Source organism: Hydra vulgaris, chromosome 01 (genome assembly GCF_038396675.1).
Source record: "Hydra vulgaris chromosome 01, alternate assembly HydraT2T_AEP".
Classification (NCBI taxonomy): domain Eukaryota; kingdom Metazoa; phylum Cnidaria; class Hydrozoa; order Anthoathecata; family Hydridae; genus Hydra; species Hydra vulgaris.
The window spans coordinates 66,357,034-66,365,753 of record NC_088920.1 but is presented as its reverse complement, the minus strand read 5'-3'; the positions used below and the strand labels follow the sequence as shown (position 1 = coordinate 66,365,753).

At 26.5% G+C, this 8,720-nt stretch overlaps 1 long non-coding RNA gene across 2 annotated transcripts; it reads left to right on the top strand.

The window, feature by feature from the left end:
- The first annotated feature begins 1,782 nt into the window (after positions 1–1,782).
- LOC136075535 (uncharacterized) lies at positions 1,783–8,503 on the top strand. Of its 2 annotated transcripts, XR_010635998.1 has the most exons (3): positions 1,783–2,074; positions 4,351–7,768; positions 8,321–8,503. It is a non-coding gene; the product is annotated as an uncharacterized LOC136075535 (long non-coding RNA). The 2 variants fall into 2 exon arrangements; XR_010635997.1 differs by lacking the exon at positions 1,783–2,074 and having other exon boundaries at positions 3,651–7,768.
- The last annotated feature ends 217 nt before the right edge of the window (positions 8,504–8,720 follow it).

The following is an 8,720-nucleotide window of genomic DNA, read 5'->3' as shown; positions in this document are numbered from 1 at the left end:
TTTTCAGAAAAAATATTTTATAGTAAATTTACTAAAGGCATGTAGGCTTTAAATGTTATTAAATGTTATTGTAAATTATGTTATTGAGTTTTATTCTTCACGTAGTATTTTTCAGAAAAAATGTTTTATTGTAAATTTACTAAAGCCATGTGGGCTTTAAATGTTATTGTAAAGGGGCTCTATGAAAAGATTGTGGTGACACCAGTCATCCGTATCTTCTTTGAGTCTCTGTCTGATATATATATATTGTTTGTGTTACGTAAAAGTTTCATTGTAATTTTATTATTTTATTTTTATAAAAACAGCAAAGAAAAAAAAAAAATAACTAAAAATAACTAAATCACAAAAACTTATTTATTAAACAAAAAAATTTAAGTAAACAAAATATAGTAAACAATATATAAGAAATGAAATTTAGTGAGATCCTTGTGCTAGATGCTGGTTACAAAGAGATTTTATATTGGGTTTCGATTTTGTTAGCTTCATTCTTAGATCTCCCGGTTGTGTTATATCCAAACGATTTCTTTTTTTTAAGTAACAAACCAGTTATGGCACTAAATCCGCATTCAGCTAAGTATGAAGAAGGAAACAGTAATAATAGTTTTCTTGCATATTCTGTTGTGCTTGGATATTTAATTTTGGTCTCTTCAAAAAACCATGCCATCGATCCTTTTATATTAAATAAAGTTTTAACTGACTCGTCATTCTGCATTTCTGCTAATTCTTCTTGGTACTGCATATTTGAAATAAGAGATAAATTAACTAACATTGGCTGCATCAACCAAATTGGAAAATCAATTTCTTTCAAATCGGAAAATTTTCCTTTTAAATCAGCTGATAATTTTTTTAGATGCTCGACAATATTAAGTTTAGCGGTATCAGTTACTTAACATTTTTAAAGCCAATAAAACTTTTCAAATTGTTTTTGGTAAACGTCTTTTTCAAATAGTTCAATAGACGTAATAAAACGAAATGTCTTTGCAATTGCAAGACAAGAGTTTTATCTGTTCATTGAAGTTCTTCATTTGATATATTTAATTTTTTCAAAAATATTGGTTAAATAACTCAAATATGCCTTAGAATTGATTGTTAATAGATATTGCATTTCAGTTTTGTCGCCTAAAAAATCACTAAGAGTATCAAACAGCTCCATACAGTGGCGTACCAACATGTTTTAGGGCCTAGGGGGGCACTTTAGGGCCTAGGGCGGCACTATATATAAATATATATATATATATATATATATATATATATATATATATATATATATATATATATATATATATATATATATATATATATATATATATATATATATATATATATATGTATGTATATATATATATATATATATATATATATATATATATATATATATATATATATATATATATATATATATATATATATATATATATATATATATATATATATATATATATTCTGATCAGGAAGATCAGGAACTCTTCCTGATGATCCAGCAATGGTGAAACTTAAAGTAGAAGATAAAAGTTAGATAAGTGTTTTTTACTAATTTATTATTGCTCTGTTCTTTAGGAACATTGAGCACTCTATTTGTATAATACTCTAACATAATTTACATATATATATATATAAATAATATATTTATATATATATATATATTTAAACTTATGTATATATATATATATATATATATGTTTATATATATATATTTATATATATATATATACATACCCAGTGAAAAATAAAACCGCGTCCCACATGGGTTCCGCGTGGGTTCCGTGTGGGATTGATGGGATTTACATGGGACGGATTTTCCCATGTGGTATCCGTATGGAAATTTGTCACCTTAAACCCATGTGGGTAATCCCACATGGGTTACATGTGGGAACCATATGGTATTTACACACATGGGAAATCCCACGTGGGTTTCCTGTGGGATTTGCATGGGAATTAATTTGAAAGCTGGAAACTAAAAAAAAAACTTTTAAAAAAAAACTGAAATAAAAATTTTTAAATCGACATTGCATTGCGTTACATTTATATTGTGTGCAAATATTTTATATTAATATAGAGAATGGCAAGCAAGTATGTAAGTACCACGAATAATATTTATCTTTCTTTATAGAAATAAGATTAAGATTTGTGCAAATAGACGTATTATTAGGATAATATAATAGTTATTTGAATATAGATCTTGAGTAAATTATTTGCAAACAATTAACTGATGCAAGTTGAAATGTTGTCAAAAACCAATCTTGCATGCATGGGACACTGCAGTGTCCCACAAAGAAATGCAGGTTTGAAAGTCAAAGAATTTCCAATTTTCTTTATTAAAAAAAGAAAAAAATAGAATGGAGATGGGTTTCTGTAACTTTTTTTATGCTCCAAAACTTTAACTTTAGATATAATAAGGTCCTTAACATTTAAGGGACTTACGAACTGCATTGAGGAACAAAAACAGGATATTTACAGAAACTTTTCAACTTTTAATCTGGAGTACCACAGTGTTATTGAGAATAAAGCCTCTGGGTCCAGCTTTCAAAGTAATATGATCTAAAGTAATGTTTAAATAAAATAATATGCTTTAAAATGCATATAGTTATACATATAACTCCTGATAGTTAACTATATGTAACAAATTATATGTATATACATATAATTTGTTATAAAAACTTATTTTTTAAGGTTATGCTTGAACAAATTAGTACCAATTAATTCAAATTCAAGATTTAGTTCAAGTTCAAGTTCTTATTTGTTCATTGTTTTTTCACTATTTTAGATTTATTTGTTCAAATTTGTTGACTAGTACTAATTCTTACTACAGTAAAAATATTTATCATTGTTGAACATGATTTTATAAGTAACTTAATATTACTTTCAACATATTTTGACAACACCCTTTACATTTTAAATGACAACAGCTTTACTTTTCTATTGATGTTAAATTTATTACGTTTCAATAACTCAGATTGAATTTTAACTGAAATATTGTAAGATTTGTAGGGGTTTGTTGTATATCAAATGGTGTTGTAAATAAAGTAAAAATAATATATATATATATATATATATATATATATATATATATATATATATATATATATATATATATATATATATATTGCGATTCGCACTTCCTCTTCTGCCTCTCTAATTTATAAAATAGGTGGTAAAAGCTTGCTCAATAGGTAGGTTCTCAGCATAACAATGCTTTTTTTTACACTTTCTAAAGAGAAATATGGCAATATATATATATATATATATATATATATATATATATATATATATATATATATATATATATATATATATATATATATATTATTTTTACTTTATTTACAACACCATTTGATATACAACAAACCCTTACAAAGCTTACAATAATTCAGTTAAAATTCAATCTGAGTTATTGAAACGTAATAAATTTAACATCAATAGAAAAGTAAAGCTGTCGTCATTTAAAATGTAAAGGATGTTGTCAAAATATGTTGAGAGTAATATTAAGTTACTAATAAAATCAAATTCAACAATGATAAATATTCTTACTGTAGTAAGAATTAGTACTAGGTAACAAATTTGAACAAATAAATATAAAATAGTGAAAAAACAATGAACAAATAAGAACTTGAACTTGAACTAAATCTTGAAATTGAATTAATTGGTACTAATTTGTTCAAGCATAACCTTAAAAAAAAAGTTTATATAATAAATTTTATGTATAACTAGTTATACATATAGTTAACTATCAGGAGTTATATGTATAACTGCATGCATTTTAAAGCATTTTATTTAATTTATATACTACTTTAGATCATATTACTTTGAATACTGGACCCAGAGACTTTATTCCCAATTACACTGTGGTACTCCAGATTAAAAATTGAAAAGTTTCTGTAAATATCCTGTTTTTGTTCCTCATTGTACTTCGTAAGTACCTTAAGCTTTATGAACCTTATTATATCTAAAGTTAAAAGTTTTGGAGCCTAAAAAAAGTTACAGAAACCTCCCTATCTCCCCCCTATTTTAATATTTTTTTTTAATAAAGGAAATTTGACTTTCAAACCTGCATTTCTTTGTGGGACACTGCAGTGTCCCATGCATGCATGCTTGGTTTTTGACAACATTTAAACTTGCATCAGTCAATTGTTTGCAGATAATATACTCAAGAACTATATTCAAATATCATATGAACATGTTAGAGAATGTTCATATGATATTTGAACATCACAAATTTAATAATATTGTTGTGATATGTTATATAAATAATACCATGATAGATTATTATATGAAAATAAGATAGGATATAAAGGCAATGATCAAAGAATAAATTTACTTATAGAAATTTAGATGTTTGTTTATTATTTTCAGAATATTATGTGTGACCGCGGCCTTCTATAATAACAGGCCTTGACATCGCGCAACAAGTTTGTTAAACTGAAGGCCAATTCCTAATACTGTGTTTACATTTTCATCTTTTAACATTAGACGAAAGTTTGTGTTCGCGCTTTTTTAATAAATCTTTAAAATTTGATTGGTTTCTAAATTAGGTAGCGCAACTTCAAGACGATAACGTTGTAAGGTTCAAGGCGTTAACTTTGTAAGATAATAATATTGTCAAACTAACGATAAGTTTTTTTAATAATTAAAATGCCTTAAAAATGCCTTTAAAATGCAGTGTATCTCTTTGCAAGTCGAACTATCTCAACTGCAACAAAAATATCAATTTATACAATTACAACTACAATATCAATTACTACTACAACAAAAATATCAATACTCAACTACAACAAAAATATCAATTTATAAATTTCCGAAGAATCTAGAGGAGAGAAAAAGATGTTGTGAAGCTATCCCAAGAACTGGTTTTATTGTTACAGACTATACAGCAGGATGTCAACTGCATTGGCCAAATGAAGCACCTTTTGAAAGCAAATATGGGAAGCAATGACCTTTAAACCCACCATCTGTTTTTAAAAATATTCCGCCTAGTTGTTAAGCCACACCAGCAAGTAAAGTTAGAAAAACTGTAACTTCAAGTGGTTTTCGAAGCATTTTACCAGATGAGTTAAAAAAAAGTATAAAAAAAGTTTACACATACAATCAAAAATGTACAAACTTGGTGTTCCATTATTTATTTGAGTAATTTTCAATGATTATTCATTTGTAGCTAACCATAATAGCACAACTTGTAGTATTTCATCTTTAGCTGTAAACAAATTAAAGTTAATAAAAACAAAATCAGCTTTATTTGAAGCAGTTAGATTTTAAAAAAAATAAAGTTCGCTTCAGTCAAATATTCTATTCGAACACCTTAATGCTATGAGAAAAGTTAATGTTGGTGAAGTTTTATATACTTCAGATATTATATGTAGAGCATATGAGTATATGTATGTAGAGCATATGAGTATATTTGTGTATTGACTACAAGTTGCCAAGTATAAGGACTTTAACACGATTGACTTCAAAAATAAGCTCAATGGAGGACCTAAGTTTCATAAATGGTATTTTTATGAATTTAAATCTATTGAAAAGAACTTCCATACTACTAATTGATGAGGTCTATGTCAAAGCTTCATTACTTTACCAAAGAGGTGCTTTGTTTGGTCAAGCAGTAAACTACCCTGAAAAGTTAGCTAAAACAATTTTATCATATATGATTAAATGTCTTTTTGGAGGTCCAGAATTTATATGTAGAGCTCAACCTGTTGCAAATCTTTCCTCTGAATTTCAGTTTGCTCAATGTCAACAAATTGTTGATACGATAAATAATATTGAAAATAGTAAGACACTTACAAAATGGTAATAATTACTGATGGTAACCTTGTAAATCAAAGATTTTTTGGAGTGTTTAAAACAGTTGATAGTAAACCATGGTTAACAACATCAGGTATATATTTATTGTATGATTATGTGCATCTCTTAAAATCTATACGAAACAATTGGTTGACAAAAAAGACTGGCGAACTTCAATTTTTGAACAATAAAGAACTGGCTTTGGCTAAGTGGAGTGATTTAGAAACTATATATAAAACTGAGTGCAATAGTCTTTTTAAATTCTCTAAACTTACAGCTAAATCAGTTTATCCAAAACCAATAGAGAGTCTGTAAAGTTTTGTTTGTCTGTTTTTTGTGATCCAGAGATTGAAAATAAAGCATTTGAAGGTACTGCTGTATTTATTGAAAAAATAATTTTTTTTTCGAATGTTGTTAATGTCAAAGCACCTGGTGCTGGCATTCGGTTTAGAAATGAATTATGCGGAGAAATCCACTCAGTTGGTGATCAACAGTTTCAACTGCTACGAGATATTGCTGAACTGTCGAATTTTATGAAACCTACAGGTAAGCGTGTAAAACAGCTTACGCTAGATACTAGCAATGCAATAGCGCATTCATGTTATGGCTTTATTAATCTCGTAGAAACTTTGTTGAGTAATGGAGCAAAGTATGTCTTATTAGGTTGGTTTTCAACAGATCCACTTGAAAAAGCTTTTTCTAAGCTTCAACAGGGATCTGGAGGTACTTACTTTATAAACGCTAAATCTGTAATTCAAAAAATTAATATTCAACATACTAAATTGATATTACAACTTGACATTCCTGTTGATGGTATCGATGGTCATACTTGTGACATATGTTTAAGAGATATTTCTATTGATAAAAAGAACTTCTGGATAATATACATGATCTTGAAAGCTCAGTTAATAAATCTACATTAGTGGCTGTAGTTTACATAGCTGGCTATGTGCAAAAAAGCAAAATAAAAATTTATGATGATTCTACCAATTATTATTATAAAAATGGAAGTTATCTGTATAGCCTAAACAGAGGCGGACTTGAAATTCCTTCTGATGCTCTTTTCTAATGGTCAATATTTTGCTTTTTTTTTTTCAAGGTGCTACTGACCCTTTATGCAGAACATTTTGTGTTACTCAGTTTCAGTTTATTGCTGCTAAATATAAATTTAAAATCACAAAAAAACAACGCAGAGTATATTCTAATATTCTGCTAAAGAATTACTCACTAATTACCACTCCCAAAATACTAAAGCTATCATAAATTACGTGAAAGTTTTGTAATTTATTATGCTATTTGCTTGTTATGTTTTTTATTTTCTCATTAGCCTATATGTCTCTCAATATGTTTGGATTTGTAAATATTTACCCTGTTGAGATATATTGATAAATCTTTTTTTTTGCTTGATTCAACTTTTGTTGGTGTTTTTTGTTGTTGGTGATTTTTATTGTTACCATTTTTAGCAAAAAAAAATTAAAAATACAGTTATCTTTCTAATATATAGATATATACTTTGTTATGGTTCTGCTTGTTATTGATACTATTTAATATTACGTAAATATTCTTAATGAAATTTGAAATACGAAAAATATGATTATCTTTTAACAATTTTTTGGTTTTCTTTTTATATTTCCATCTTTACTAGAGATTATTATTAGAAAACATAGACTACCATTACACCCTACCTAATATAAAAATAAATCAATATAAGTAAAAGTGAAAGTTTAATCGGCCTTCAGTTTTTACGGCATTTTGCGCGATGTCAAGGCCTGTTATTATAGTAGGCCGTGTGTGTGAGAAAAAAGTAAAGATACTTTTGCATCCAGTGGCTATTGCACCCAACGTCTACATCATTGAAAAAGTACGTTTTTACGTTTTTGTTTTTTTGTTTAACTACTTATCCTAATTGATCACTTTTTTTCAGGATTCTCCTCATGGGTTCAAGCTCATTACGCATAATATGTGTTCAATTACCCATAATACGTTAGTCATTGTAAGTAATAAATTAGGAAATAATTATTTGTGAAATATTGTAGTCATTAATGACTTCAACCTGGCTATTAATTAAAATTGCTCGACTAATAAGGTTCCTTATTAAAATTGCTCTCTTTCTCTCTCTCTCTCTCTCTCTCTCTCTCTCTCTCTCTCTCTCTCTCTCTCTCTCTCTCTCTGTCTCTCTCTCTCTCTCTCTTCTCTCTCTCTGTCTCTCTCTCTCTCTCTCTCTCTTCTCTCTCTCTCTCTGTGTGTATATATATATATATATATATATATATATATATATATATATATATATATATATATATATATATATATATATGTATATATATATATATATATATATATATATATATATGTATATGTATATATATATATATATATATATATATATATATATATATATATATATATATATATATATATATATATATATATATATATATATATATATATATATATATATATATATATATATATATATATATATATATATGTATATATATATATTTATATTTATATATATTTGTATTAATATTTTGTTTTTTAGAAAATGTTTGAAGAAAGTTAGAAGATACTAAAAACCTTGGTATTATGCAAGCTGAAGCGATTTAATTAATTCAATCGACAAAAAACGGCGTGTAAATCGCAAAAGAAAAAATAATATTTTTAATATTCATTTTGGATGTATTGATTAATAGCATTCATTTTAAAATAAATTCATTTTGCAACACCTTTTTTTAATTTTATAAAATTTCGTCATAATAGTTTAAGGTAAATCCCACATAGGTTATAGGTGGAAAACATCACATGTAAAAGATCAAAAATGCTACACATTTTGAATACCAAATGGGATAAAGTAGTAAATACCAGATTAAGTTAAGCCTCTCTGAAAGCTTTGATGATTAATTTAAAATTACTATTTAAGTAATTTTTAAACTAAAAGAATT